The sequence below is a fragment of the Lemur catta genome, chromosome 1 (assembly GCF_020740605.2).
Source record: "Lemur catta isolate mLemCat1 chromosome 1, mLemCat1.pri, whole genome shotgun sequence".
Lineage (NCBI taxonomy): Eukaryota > Metazoa > Chordata > Mammalia > Primates > Lemuridae > Lemur > Lemur catta.
In genome coordinates this window covers 257,794,408-257,810,644 of record NC_059128.1, presented here as the reverse complement: position 1 = coordinate 257,810,644, position 16,237 = coordinate 257,794,408, and the positions used below count along the sequence as shown (strand labels likewise).

Sequence of the window (16,237 nt, the reverse complement as noted above, 5' to 3'; positions counted from 1 at the left end):
CTTTGGTTCTGGTCAGTGAGCTATTTATACACATATACATAAAATGCATCTCTTTATATAGTAGCATTACAATTTATAAGTTGGCATTCGATATTAGCATTATAGAATGACTTACCAGGTTTATTAGGAGTTGTATCTTTCCTGCTAATTTCATTTGACAATATTTTTTCTTGTTGTGCCTGTATTTAAAGGCATAGTATGTAGAATGATACATAGAATTAGGAATACTTCAAATGAAAATATTGATGAATCTCAGTAATAAGGAAATTGGGAACATCAGTAAGATTTTAAAGTTGAAAGTAATGTTTTCCCTCTCTCACAGAGCTTGGAGACTATCTGTTGAGATTATTTGGGATTCCTGTCCTTGTATATGTCAACGACTTGGAGATGGGTGAAGACTAAGTGCCCTGAGATAGTCACTGTGGCACAGTTGGGCCTTATTCTGTTTCCTGATGAGAATAACTAACAGAAAATGTAACTTTTCTGTTTTTGTTTGTTAATAAAAACAGCAAAATATGGTCTATATATTCCTTTAGAAGGAATGCTTTAATTATACACTATTTTTTCTTATGGCATCCTACTGGGACTTAAAATTACTGTTCTTTGCTGAGGTCAGGAAATGTTAAAAGAAAAAAGGAAAAGAAAAAAAGGAAATGTTAATAGTTTGAAAACAGTTTGAAAAGCTCAGGCATGTTTTGTTAGCTTGCAGTTTTTCTTTTATATATGTATATATTCTTTTTTTATTTTTTATTTTTAATTATTATGGGTACATAACAGTTGTATATATTTATAGGGTACATGACATACTTTGAACAGGCATACAATGTCCAATTATCTTTCAATAATTTTTTTACTATATCATAAAATTAAATATATAAAATCTATATTTTCTTCTTCATTGATGGCTATTCTCATCTCATTGTGCTGTTTTGTGGTTTCTGCTTTGTTTTAGGAAGAGTCTTTAATGTTTTTAGAGATTTAATTAGACTTGTTCTTAAATATAGTAGCTAATTTAAATGTTTGAAACATTTTTGGAGGAAAGGAGATATTTTAGCATACGTAGTACTAAAATATCTAACAGCAATGTATATTTTTGGTTTTTTATATTTTAAGTTTGCTTTTTTAAATAATAAAGATTTTTCAATGTAAAGAAAATAAGTTACACTAGAGGAAAAATAGATTTTTTTCTCATGTCAAACTATGTCTCACTAACCACCTATAAATTATTTCAAAATGAAACTATATGAAATCTTTACAAATGATTGCCTTAAAAATTAAATAAAACTGTTCAAATAAAAATTAGTTATAATTTGTAATATAAAAATTATAGCACTTTTCATAAAAAGTAACTCACAATGTACAAGTCTATATGAAGCATTAATAATTTGCCTTAATTAAAGCTATAGGATTGGATTATAGAGTTTTGAGTTTTTGTATGTGTTTCTTCAAAAAAGAAGTCAAAATTGCTACTGATCAGTGCAAATTTTGTAGAGACTATTTAAAGCTGGAGAAGCTGAAGTTTTTAAGGAAGTGATTAGATAACGGGAACCTTCAAAAATGATACTACAACAGTTCACTTCAACAAACTTACTCCCTCCTGATAAACGTGCTGTCTCTTGTGCTAAATCTTCAGCAAAAAGCACAGCGATGACACAGCATATGTGAAATATATATTCTTGCCTTTTGAAAAATAGAGCACAAAATATTTGATTATGTTTTGAAAACCTTTGAATACTGTGGATAATGACAGTTTCCTGTGAATCTATGCCAGCTATTTAAATTCTTGCATTTCTCATCTATAAAACGGGGATCATTATACAAAGGTTTTACTGAGAATGAAATAAAATAATCTTGATCAAGCATCCAGTGCCTAAAAATTCCACAAAGTTTAACTCTATTGATCATTTTTGTTGATGTTATTGAACATTAATATTATTGAAAGTGAGTTAAACATGTACATATACCAGAGTATTGTGCTAGGCACCAGAAATACTAGTAAGTTAAATATTACAGAAGAAATAAGGTCCTTATAAATAACTAAAATTCTAGGATGATTAATAAACTACTTCTTGCAATATTGTACATAAGTTACCAGCCAGCCTTGTAAATTTTGGCTTCAGTTACATTGGTTGATTGCTGGGGTAGGGTTTGGTACTGAGGGATAAAAGTTTTAGAAGAGAAATAATGAGCTGGGATTGTGGTAATATGGAAGCTGAGACCTTGGTTTGTTATCAAATGGACCTTCCAGTTTTGCTGTCTTGTCTAGATTTTCAAGGATTTTGTTCTTCAGAGTATCATCTGGTCCTCTTGGTTATTCATATAGATACACATATATATTCTTATCCATCAAGGGCCACTCTTTGCTGTATCAGAGGTGTAGCATAGATAGGGTAGTCTTTGAGTACATTGGTGGCTGAGCTGCTTATAGAATCATTTTTGGATGTTCTAGAACCTCTGCCAGTTTCTATCTCTGCTCTCTTATTGAGGCACGGATATGAAAGTAGACTTTTAACCAATACTTTTAAAATTCTAAGTCAGTTTCATGAGCCTCCTAGGCATTCAAGTAGACACATGACATATTTGCTTCAGATATTTTACTGCCCAGAGAGGAAGAGGGGTTTAATCAAAGTGCCAGGGCACAAGACTCTGAACTCCATGAGACTGGGACTGTCTCCTTCTAGTACACTGTCTGGCACATAGTACACAATAAGTTTATTTGAGTAAATAATAACATTATTGATACAATTGAGGTCACTGTTTTCAGGTGAAAGCCAATTAAAAGTGGATAATTATATTTTCTTTCCACTCACATTGATAGACGTCACTGTAGCATTTGAAATAATTATACTCTTATAATTCAGTTTGCCTTTATTATTGAAAAGAAAAATGTCATTGAGAAAATAGGCAGTGCTCTTTAGCTACTGAACTATTTATAAACATCCAGACATATTTGAAAACTTACAGGACAAAGAAAACTTTCTTAGCTTTTATCCTTTAGCTCAGTGGTCCCAACGTTTTTGGCACCAGGGACGAGTTTTATGGAAGACAATTTTTCCAAGGCCCAACGGAGGAGAAGGGGATGGTTTCAGGATGATTCACGGACATTATGTTTATTGTGCAGTCAAACCTTTCTGCTAATGATAATCTGTATTTGCAGCTGCTCCCCAGCGCTAGCATCACTGCCTCAGCTCCACATCAGATCATCAGGCATTAGATTCGCATAAAGAGCACATAGCCTAGATCCCTCCCATGCATAGTTTACAGTAGGGTTTGTGCTTCTGTGAGAATCTAATGCTGTTGCTCATCTGTCAGGAGCTGGAGCTTATGTGGCGCTGCCAGTGATGGGGAGTGGCTATAAATACAGATGAAGCTTCGCTCGCTGGTCTGTGCCTTAGCTCCTGCTGTGGGGTTGGGAGGAGGATAGGAACCGCAGCTTTAGCTGACACTTATGTTTTCCTGGAACACTTTTCCCCAGGCACTCCTCTAAGCACACTATGTATCTTATCGTAGCAATGGGTAAGAGATATTATCATCACCATTTTGCACCAAGGTACCAAGAGAGTTAGTAATTGGTCCACAGTTACCCCAACTCCTCAGTCTGGATCTCAAATTTAAGTTCAGAGTTCATGTTCTTCAATGGCCTTGCTATACTGTCTTACATTGATATGCAATTTAGAATTCAAAAACTGTGGTTTACAAATACAATCTCATTTCACCCTGAACACAGTAAGGGATTCTGTGTTCCGGGTGGATTGAACATTCCACATCGCAGATGAACAACTAAGGCTGAGAGAGGGGAATATGAGACAGAACTGGACCCACAGTAGCTTGTTTTATTCACTGAACAATGTGTGTCACTGGCTGTCTCAGGGCAGAAATAGAGATGGATTGGTTTCTTCTACTGCCCCCCAATTCACCAGGGCCCTCTGATATCTCAAACTGGATTTCTCTAGTTATTTTGGACACCCAGTGACCCAGCCAACTGCAGGCTTTGTCTTTTATATCTTATTCTAGTCAGAATTGTAGAAGTATATTCTTCATGCAATTGTTCAAATCAACTGTAAATACTTTATATTATGGTTTATGAAGGAATTTCGACATTTTCTGTTTCAAAATGTTCATGAGCCTGACTTATTATGCATTATTCACTCCAAGATCAGCTATGTTCTAGATTTAATACATTTCTTGGGTTACCTTTCAGGTTTTTTCCGATAGCAAAAGTCTTTCTGAGAGGTCACATCCTCCTGGGGTCCACCATTGAATACTTTAATGTTCCTATTTGATGGTGCCATGAAATTTGAAAAACAAAACAAAACAAAAAATGCAGAATTTTTTAGTATTATCAAGACATACTATGTAAGAAGTATGGTTAAAAATTAATGAAACAAACCTCATAAATCTCAAGTGAAATAAAGTTTACTTTATTACTATAGTGTTTGCCTTTATGTGTCCTGGGTCGTTTACTTATTTATTTATTTTTGCTACTTACCGTGTCCGTACAATGATGTTTATTCCACAGGTAGTGCTGTCCAGGCTGCCCATAGGGGAATGTTTAATCTGTGACCTTAATTATGGACCACAGTGGAACTTCCATGGGAGTGAATGTCAATGCTAGCCAGGGGCTCTTTTCTTTATGTCACATATGCTTTGGTGAATAAATCAGGGCATAGTTCTGAAATTCAGAAGTCGATGTTAAGAATATATTGGTGGACCAAATTGGGATCTCCATATGACTCTGTGGTTATTAGACAAACTCCTTTAATCCCACAGAGTACAGAGGATAGTTTTTTAGATTCTACAGAATGAAATAATATTCCCAGTCCATGTTTGTTAACCTATTCAAAAGACAGATTGAATTATAAAGCTCACTTGACAAATGAGCACATTTTGCTCTCTTCCTGTAGTTTTCTTCTCTTGGCTTTTGTGTCCCATGTTTCTTCCCAAGCAGTGTTATGCAAATGAACCAATTAATGGTAGATAAAATGGTCTTCCTACCTCCCTGCGTTTGTAACTAGAAGGGCAACACCGTAAGTCACGTACCTATTTAGTGGATTCTATAGGCCACTGCGAGGGTCTGATTAGCTTGACTGTGGAAGACAATCGCAGAGGCATCTGCTTGGTTAATTTTGAGAGAAAATTTACCAGATGGAGGCTGAAGATTTAAGTGATTAGAAGGTAGTAGATTGGAATACAAATTGGATTAAAAGAAATTAGATTGATATAAATCGAATTGAGTCACAACAGTTTGTGTTGTTCGTATCAAGGGCCAGTGGATTATGGGAGAAGCAGATGCTCCAATGAGATAGGAATTAATGTGGCTTTGACAGTCCATCTGCGAAGGTCTGAATATCGAGTACATCCCTAATCTCTCTCTCCATTTATCAATGCCATAATGTTAATTAGTACTTCATTCATTAAGTTACTTACAGGAGAAAAAATCTCACCCCATCCCCTCTCTGCTTGAGAATTTGTTATTCTGCCAAGAATTGGAAAGGTCTCTTCAACCGAGCTAGCTACAGTTGACTGTAAGGAGTAGACCTGTGTCTTTTCCCTCTTGCATTCACCTGCCTTTGGCAGGAGTGCAGTAAGCTTGAACATATTTGCTCATGTATTTCTCTTCATAAATATATAGTTATGTGGAGACTTATGTTTATGCCTGGGCATGGTTCCACTAAAGAAGGGTAGATATATTAATCTGATAATATAATTACATATATTGTACGTTCTGGTTTTTATAAGATAATCACTGGGTCGAATGTTTTTGTTTAATAGATTAAAATATTTGACATTAATATTGAGTGGCAGATTCCTCTTTGAGGGGAAAAATGAGAAAAAATTTGTTCCCATGATTCTGGAAATGTGTTTATACTCATATGCACGTGTGTGTGTGTGTGTGTGTGTGTGTGTGTGTATGTGTATGTTTAATGTCTAGGCACTAGTTTATTAGTTTATGGAAAACTCTAGGTTACCAACACTATCATGTATTTTTATATATATTGTTTGGCTCTGATTATTAAAGAAAAAAATGAAATTAAAAGAAACACATAATCTTAAATGCTTGTGCTTACACTGGGAATATGATCCTTTAGAATCCAAAGAGTATTGACAAGGGAGACTCCTTATTACACGATTGGCCATAGCAGTGAAATTCAGCATAAGGCGGTTCTGTCTTGGCTCCCATCCAAGGGAACTAAGCCAGTGGAGATCCAAAGGGGATCTCACCTCTAAGACAGCTTGAGGGTGTAGACTCTAAGGACAGCCACGCAGAAATGCCCCCATGTATAATAACCAGGCAAATACAACTTCTGGAGACCGAAGTGATGAGATGGGCAAAAATGGAACATCGAATCCTGTGATGCAAGAAGCATATCATTAAAGGTTGTGCCAAGTCGTTCAGAAATAATTGTGGTACTGGCAAACGCGGGCTGCCTGCCAGTGTGCAGGCTGGAAGAATTTCTATTTTTATTATGTGAAGGAAGGCTGCGGCTTGTGCAAAAGTGTGTTAAGTGTTGTAAAATTCTTGGTTTATCAAAGAAAATTCTGTGAGCAATGAGCTCTTCAGGCTTACTGTAAAAATAATATATAGACATAAATACAGACATAGACACACATGGTCACTCTGCACCCAGGCTGAGCTGGGGCTTCTCCTCCATCTTCCCCAGACTCTGATACTTGGGTGATTTCCATAATCACTCTTAATGTTGGTTATAGAATCTGATATTTTAAAAAGTCCCCATATCTTCTACTTCAGAAATAACCTGCCCTCCAGGAGCCAGCACTGAGCTGGAGGTCTGTCTGAATCCAGAAGCCATGAACACTATTTGCTTAGGCCCTATATTTAAATATACTACGTGGCCCATTTTTCCAATTGTATACTCATTGATCTAAGATGATCATAATTACAAAGTGTATTAAGCTAGAATTCCAGCAAAATTTCAAAAGGGAAAAGGAAAACAAAAAAGCTAAAATGTAAGCCTGCAATGCATAAAGTATAAAGCAAAATTATTGTAGTGAAGAAAAATAACTAAAATTTACTTTTTGCTATTGTGAGAGTGATTAAATGCTCCCTAAAAATAATTTAGTATTCAGGAGTCAGTCCCTTGTTCCTGTTTTAACACTTTAGTTTTCAACCTAATTTTCAGTTGTCTAATTGGTGGCAGTTGTCTTCATTAGGGACCATCAGTACATCAAGGTGGTGCTTATTGAGCCTGGCTAAGTCATACATTGTGCTCTTATTCATGCCTTTGTTTAATACCTTTTTTAGCCCCAGTGAGGCTAATTAAAGAAATCAGTTGGTTGTAAACTAATGACAACAGAGATACAATCCCCTCATTTCCTGATTGTTGATGGACTTTAGACTGTTGACATATATTTGCTGTGAAATATTCTTTAGCATTTTTGTGAATTTGAGTTCAAATTACACATACTAAACAAATATATACGGAGGACGGTAATGTGTATTAACTACATTGGTGCCATTATACTCTTTAATTTTTTTTTTTTTTAACTAATGATCTCACAGGGAATGTTCAGAGATTAAATTAAGGCCTGTATTTAATAGTTGATATTTTAAAATTTTATTTGAAACTACTCATAAATCAAATGGGAAAAGTCAGCCAGATTATATGAATGCCGACATCATCATTTCAAGATTTGTTTCTGAGGCAGTTGGCCCATAGACCCAATTTCTGTATGAGTAGTTTAGATAAATATATCGGGCACAAGCTATGTGAATGAAATGGAGGGTTCTGCATCTCATTCTTTTTTTCTCTGCAGTCAATGTATTTTTCTAAATTTGCAGTGAACTCAGAAAATGAAAAACATAGCCAAGTTTTAATATAGTAAGTGATGTTCTGGAATCTTTGACTATAAATCAGTGTCACAAAGACCTCATGGCAGCCTGAATAAATACTGTCCAAATAAATGCCTGACCCAGGCATGGTGGCTCAGAGTTCTGTGCTTAATCATCAGACTCACAAGGCAATTTGCTTAATCCTGCCTGCTTAAGCTAGACTTAGAGAAGTCCAATTTGTGATTCAGCTGGCTGAATAAATGGATTACTACTGGCCAAGGGAATAAGAAGAATTTAGAACACTCCATGAAAGTTTGAAAAGATTTACCTGGCCAGCCTCTTTGTTTGTTTAAAGAAAAGCTATACACCCTAGCTGTTCTAAAATCCTTATGTATTTTTCTAGAAATGGACTAATGAGGAAAAGGAAAGAATATACTTGGAAGGGAGAAATTACAAAGCTGTTGGAATGGTGACAGTGTGGAAGTGAGTTTAGAGAGAGATGGCAACTGTGAAACTAAGAGATAGGCACAAACCTGGAGAAAAAAGGAAGAACCTACAGAAATGTATGAAAAATGGATATGAAAGTGAATATGAAATAAATCGAATAGTTAAATGTTACAACTGGAATTTTGAGCATTAGAGACCTGCAGAAAGATGGAGATGATGTCAGGAATGACAGAGGAGGATGGAGTGTAGGAGCAAAGAGGTGAGGGATCCACTTTGAGATACATAGAATTTGAGGTGATGAATGAGCATTCAAGTGGGAACCTGAACAAAGCCTAGAGCTTTCCTTAGCTGGAGATACTAAACTGGAGATTTGGCTATTGTTGTCATAGAGATAATATCTGCCACAGTGAGAAGGAATGAGTTCTCCATGGAAAGCACCAAAGAGAATAAGGTCTAAGGTACACACACCTTGAGAGACATTCACTACTGAGTCAGAAATGATTAGACTCAATTCAAGCTTTTAGTTCAATAGTTTACATAAAACTCAAAGATTATTTTGTTTTCTTCTCCCATCTATGATGAAAATTTGTAGCAAAAGTAGCCAGTAACAATGTTCTTTTTTAAAAAATGTCAATAGCACTTTGTGTATCTCTAAAAAACCAGAACTTAGCAATGCTTCTTTGAAAGCAGGATACCCATGGGGAATATTAGGAAAACATCATTACACTCTTTTAAAATTTGTACACTTTTCATTTTCTTTCAGATTTTCAGTTGCTGCTTAGTTATAAAATCCAAATTATCAGAGTTTGATGCATTGACTACTTGACAGTAAAAGCAACTTCCTACGTTTTAAAAATACCACCTTATTCTAAATTATCATTATTGTTGTCTTTAACAAACACTATTTAACTCTATCCATTTTCATTCCCCTGGCTGTCAGCATTTTCTTTCCTTTTCATAATCCAGAATAATTCCATGCGTTCCACTCCTTTGCTTTGTGACAAGAAAGCATTGCATTTCAAGAGTGGGTAGGTGGAGGTTAATACCATGTCCACATGGTAATAACCTGGGAAAACCTGGTGATGATCAGTTTCATTTGATCCGTCATCTGATAAGGCTTCAAAGTAAATGGACTGAGTGGAAAATAACATTTTCCTAACTATTCTAGAAACTGCATATTTTTTTGAGAGACCCGAGGAATTGAGTCTCATGTATTTTAGTGAAACATAATTCAAGCAGAAAAAAACCATTTTAAAACATTTATAGCACTCCCATTTGTTGTTTTTCTCCATTGAGAAAAAAAAGCTCTTTTTTCTCTATGCACACAGAATCTTTTAACTGAAAAGTACACTCAGTATTTCTGTTGCAGCAGTGATGTTATCTAGTGGTCATTTTGCTCTGAAACAGAAGACATCTTTTGAAAAGAAATTTAAGTTTCATTGAATCACTTACTTTTAAAGGCATCAACAGATAATCATAAATAGACAAAAATGAAGAGAAAGTAGATCCCCAGGTGAAAACTATCCTGATAATTAAGGTAACCTATATTCCTTATCTACTAAAGTAATTCCAATTTGCAGTCTAAATGTAACCAACCATTTGCATAGCCTTACTATTGATGTCATATCAAAATCATTATGATTTACATAATAAAACTAAAGAAAATGTTTTTTGAAAGAGATTAATTTAAGTTTATATTTATTTTTATTTTAATGGAATGTATAAAGTGAGGGAAAAATTCAAACTCAAAAATCTTCTACAGGATTCTAAAAATCTGAAAACAGATTTTTATTCCAAGCTTAAGAGCTATTTGTAGCTGATTAGACATGGCCTCTCTTCGACCTATTTCATATCACAAGTCTTGTCTAAGATATTTGAATTACACTCCTGCTTGAAGTAAAAGTGAATTTAGATGTATATCCTGCAATTGCCTCCCCAGAAATGGGATGCTGTTAGCTCTGTTCAGATTGGTCAACTTTGAGTGCAGTAGTCAAAGACAATGTGATAAGTCCAAGTTGTATTCAGCTACCTTTATAAACTTCCTTTGCTCCCAAGATACAAGCTTCAGAAAAGAATTCCAGAAAGCTATTGTACAATGTAAAAATAATAGTAATAATTTGGCCATTCCCACATTCAAGAGAAAATCGTTCTTTTCATCTTTGGGATCAGTATACTCTTCTTTGACTTAGGCCTTTTACTGCAAGAGGTCTAGCCTTAATTTGAGAAGACACAATCTCATAGGTACAGTTTAGAGATTTCAAGGAAAAATATGTTGCTTTAAAAAGGAGAAAATGATTTTGTTTTGACCACCCCTTGAAACTATTGATAAGAGATAATTTCAGAAAATTTTCTGGTAATATTGCTGTTTCTGTCATGTCATTTACCTTAAGTCATGTTATTATGCCTTCAATAAATTGTGTTTGATATACCTAAATCCTTTCTAAACATATAATGGAAAAGTATGCAAAAATAGATGCTTCTTGTATATTAATCATGCAGCGATTTCAAGATTTTCATAATGAAAAATTATCAATGTTGATATAACCTATTTTAATAAAATAGTTTAGAGGCACACAGAGTTGTTAAGCATCAACATTTGCTTAAATCCCACTGAATATGATTTACAAATCATTTCTTCAGCATGCCTAACAGTAATGTCTGGTATTAAAATTGTACACATCCAATTGACCATGAACCACAATAGAAGCTTTCTTTAGCTATTATAAAGACTTTTTTTTGGCTTTTTTTTTAAAACATAATTGACACATAATATTTTACATACATGGTGTGCATGTGATTTTTGTTACATGCATAGAATGTATAATGATCAAGTCAGGTTATCAGAGGTGTCCATAACTTTGAGCAGTTATCATTTTTCTGTTGGGAACAATTCAAATCCTCTCTTCCAGCTACTTTGGAATATACAATACATTGTTGTTAAGTATTGTCACTCTACTCTGCTATGGAACATTAGAACTTATACCTTCTGTTTAACTTCATGTTTGTACCCATTGACCAACCTCCCTTCGTCCCCCTTACCTGCCCTTCTCAGCCTCTTAATATCTACTTTCTACCTTCAAGAGATCAATTTTTTTAGCTCCCACATATGAGTGAGAACATGCAATATTTGTTTTTCTGTGTTTGACTTATTTCACTTAACATAACATCTTCTAGTTCCATCCATGTTGCTGCAAATGGCATTTCATTCTTTTTTATGGCCCAATCATATTCCATTGTGTATATATACCACATTTTCTTTGTCCATTCATCTGTTGATAGCCACTTAGGTTGTTTCCAAGTCTTTACTGTTGTGAATAGTGCTGTGACAAACACGCAAGTGCAGGTTTCCCTTTGATATACTGATTTCTTTTTGTTTGCTAGATACCCAGTAGTGAGATTACTGGATTGTATGGTGGCTCTATTTTAAGTTTTTTGAAAAAATCCATACTTTTTTTGATAGTATTTGTACTAATATAGAGATTTTTGATTAAAATCTAACTACCTATAGCTCCATTGGGAGAATAACAAACATTATATGTTTATTTGTGCATTTATATAGCATATTGATTAAGCACCTAGTATTTTCATCTTTAGAGTTTAATACAGTATTTGACAAAGCTGACTTAGATGCAGAGCTATGAAAAACATGGACCCTTTAGGGAAATGCAGGTAAGGTATGTCATTCAGAAGGACCTTCAATTTGGTAGGTGGGAACAGGCAGTAGCAGAAAATCAGAGTAGAGAGATAGGCTGAAGCTGTATTTTGAATGACCTACTATTGTATAAAAAGGACCATATCTGGTAGAATAGTGGTTCTTTGTCTTTATGGGGTCACAGACTCCTTTTAGTATAGAGGTTATACTAATAAAAGTATCATACATTATAGTAGTGCTAGTAATAGTAGCAAGGATTTACTGAGTACTTAATGTGTACTCAGCATGTGGAAAAATTTAATTCAGTTTTCCCAGCAATGTTATTAGGTTGTTACTGCTGCATTTTATAGATAAGGAAATCAAGATATGAAGGGGATAAAAAACTTGTTTGAGTTCACACTTCTTTCCAGCATTTGAATTACAGCTGTTTCATGTCTTAGTCCTACAGATGGAGAATCTATATTAACTGCCAAAGATGTTCTTATTATTTATTAAAAAGGCACATGTACACATACACACAAAAATTTGCATTCAATGTCTGAGGTATCATTCCACAAAAGCCTCCATTCCACAAAAGCCAATCCATGGTTTATAAGTCATATTTAGAAAGATATCCAGTTAATTAAGGTAACTTATTTATCAATGCAGTAAGATTCACATCTTAGACCAACTTCTTTAGTAGTTGAATGTTGATTGGATATTAACAAGCCTAAAATCTGTCATTGTGTATATCACTTAGACATGATACAACTAATGCATTTGGTTCATGACAGTTACAATTTTTTTCATAATGATTCAGCCACTATTCTTTTAAGAAAATATCTGTATTGTAATACTATTTTCAATTCTGTCTTTTAAAAATATTTAGTATGCTATACAGCAAAAGAAGTTTGTCTGCAATTTTAACTGTGTTGTTGAATCTCAATTTAAACTTAAAATATGCCAGCTTTGAGGAAAATATGTCAAGATTTATAGGAAAATCTTTTAAAAACTAAATAGTTAACAAAGCTTAGTACACATGTGTAAAATGTCATTGCTGGGGTGGAATGGTATTTTCTAAACATTGACCCTGGGTCCTTTGACATCTATAGATGCTACTGCTACCCAATTTTCTTTAGGAAACAAAAAAGAAGGCCACAATTTTATCACTCCATTCAGAGTTTATTTAAACAGAATGTCATTTTCTGGCAACCTGTTCATAGTTTCCAAATAAATGTTGATGATTTTCAGAAAATTAAATATTATTAAACAATTCAATGAGTTTGGAGATTATTTCATTACATCACCTTTTGCAAAGCCAGATGTAATTTTAAATCACATCAAAATATTCTAAGTATGATAATAAGAAGCTAAATTTCAAAGATATCTTCTTAGAATAGGGATTGTTTTTGTCATTGTAAGGCAAATCTGCATAACCCATGAAAACCTCTCACTGGGTGGCAAATCACTCTTTAAAAAATGCTTTCAACCACGTAAGATGTAGCAAATTGATTTGCAATAGCATTGGATGAATGTCTAGGGTAATATATCAGGTCCTTACTGATTTGCTAGAAAATGAATTTATAAAGTAGGATATTAATTTGTTATTTCTCAGGAGGAAAATCACCTCTAGCAATTTTCTGGATACCTTTCAGGTTAGTGGTTTCAAAATTTCTCTTCAGCATTACCTAGATATTCCCATGGGTTCACCTTTGGATCCATTGCCTTCGTCTACTGATTCTAACTTACACAAACCAGTCCTGCATTCCCCCTGATGCTAATGCTCTGTCTGTCACTTGGTGCCTACTTGTTTAGGCAAAGTCAATGGCTCAGTGCCTTGGATGTGGGCAGCCAGAAAATGTAATAGTATTTTTAAAGTTATTAAAATTTTCCAATGAAGGCACTCAATAACATGGAGTGGTAGAGAATTATCAGAGGGAAAAAGTATTCCAGTTTTAATATTTTCAGCAATTTCTGTTCACAGTAGATAAGTAAAGATCTGAAATACAATTGTGAAATTCAGAAAAAAAATTTTATGAGTCTATATTTGTTACCTTCTCCTGAAAGAGCAACTAGTTCACACTGAATAAGGAAGGAAATTTTGAAGATCTTTGATGAAGGTTGTATTAATATTTTATATAATGAATGAAATGTTTACTTTTCAAATAACTATCCATTTGCTGTCAGTTGGTCTTAGTTTAAAATGATTTACAGAACCATGTATTTATTACCAATGTAAATAAATGTCATAGAAGTTTAAGAATAAATTCCAAGAGTTATATAAGCTATTTTTAAAGTCTTTTAAATAATTGTTAACTTTTGGAGGGTTTTCTAAAAAGCACGCAGGTACCCATTGCTTTTGATAGTAGACACAAGACCTACAAGAGCCAACCTTTCTAATCTATACTTTTATTAAGAGTATGAACATATCTAAAGTATGCATCTTTAAAAATTTGCTTTGTGTTCATAAATTTAAATTACTATCCATTATCCTCTCTTTTAGATATGTCTACTAAGATAACATTCCTGTGACAGCCATAAAGAGTATGATCATTTTACAGATCCATGAGTTTGTAGCAATTTACTCTTCCAGTTGCCTCAATTTTGGGACGAAGGAATAGTACCATAGGTCATAAAACTAACCATACAAACAAAAAAACAACTGAAATCTGGTGCATGGGAATTTCAATTTAAGACTTCCAAAATAGGGGTAAGAGGGAGGGGTATAGAGAAGAAAAAGTCATCTTGAAAATAGAGCTTGGACTGACAGCTAAGATAACTATGACCTTCTAGTCTTAGTTTTGGGGAGAGAAACTTCAGTTCTTTGGTACTCCATTTTTTTCTCCTCATCTGTAAAATGGAGATTTGGGATAAGATGACTCTGATAGCTCAATCTCCTTCCCTTTGGACCTGGGAAGCTAGGTTGTAGGGATGCTGTAGGTTGTATTGTACAACTGGAAAGTTTCGGGATCAAGGCTGCCTTTTGAATTGGATAAGAAGTCTCTTGTGTCCTTGTCAGTTCCCTTTCACACAATAAGCCCTTTAGTTTTAGAACATTAAAAAAGCCATGTTTGAAATTTTGTAAAAAATAAGTAGTATTTCTAGGTCTCACTTTTGATGATGTTTCTAATTTAAACTTATTTTTTATGAATGTATCACTGCTGTGCCTCAGAAGAAATGGAAATATTATAAATTTATTTAGGCCAACAGCAAATTAGAAAATCTCCTGAAAGAGTTTCAGTAAGGCTGGAAAAGATAAAAAAGGCTTTGTGTTTTCCAAATATTGATCTTACCACCACACCCTATCGCATCACAGGACCTCTAGAAAAAAAAGAAAAAGTTACCTTACAGCCCTTTTCCATTCCCTTCTCCCTCATAAGGGAAGTACACTGGAATTTAATCATCATGAAGAAATCAAAGATGGAAAAGTTGTAAGAACAGACCTGGTGGAATGATGGGGTGATAGTGTGATTCATTAATTCCATTTCATTGCAAATTACCTAAGCTAACTAATCAATGTGGACAGCATTTGCAATGGCACTGAGATCCATTGTTTTCAATGGAGAAAATTTTGAATAAGATTTCTTTTGACAAACAATAAATCGGTAAAAACTTTCCTTTGAAATCTTGTGTAAAGCTATCAGGCTAGCCTAGCTAAAATATTTCAAGCATTAAAATGTTAATGCCATTAGAAAAGAGAATCATTTGTTAATGTGAGTTTTATGGGCTAAATTTTGGGAAGAATATTTGTAGTGGCTTACAGATATACTGAATGCCTACTACCTATCCTGGTGATGTATATATATAATTTCTTTAAATCTTCTAACCCAATTCTTGAGACGTTGACATTCTGCTTAACACCTGGTGCAAGTAAAGCATAAATATTAGCTGGCTAATAACCTATGTCCTTTATTTCTACCACACTGCCTCCTTCTTGTTGTGATGTGTCAAATAACCTTCCCCTTTTCAAATAGTGCTACTATACCTCCCAAATCTGGAAGTCTGTGGTCACATTCAAAATTGGAATAATCCTAAGAGATTCTTCCTGGATTAATTTTATTCAGATAATTTTTGGGGAGAATATTTTATTGAAAGAAACATGGTTATTATGAAGTAAGATACACTGTTACATATATTTCTAAGAAAGAAAGAAAAAACCAGAGGTTGCATAAAAATTTTGTTGGAGGAAGTGAATTTCACGATCTACTCTTAATTTGCCAAAAATTTCTTCTGCTGGCAAAAACATTCAGAAAAGTTTAAATTGCATTGCTTAACTTGTGGAGGGACCAATTGTTTTTTTTTTTTTTTTGAGACAGAGTCTCACTCTGTTGCCGGGGCTAGAGTGAGTGCTGTGGCGTCAGCCTAGC

General features: G+C 34.2%; 1 protein-coding gene across 3 annotated transcripts in view; it reads left to right on the top strand.

The window, feature by feature from the left end:
* ROBO2 (roundabout guidance receptor 2) overlaps window positions 1-16,237 on the top strand; it is a 1,246,741-nt gene that overhangs the window by 702,084 nt on the left and 528,420 nt on the right. The window lies entirely within an intron of this gene.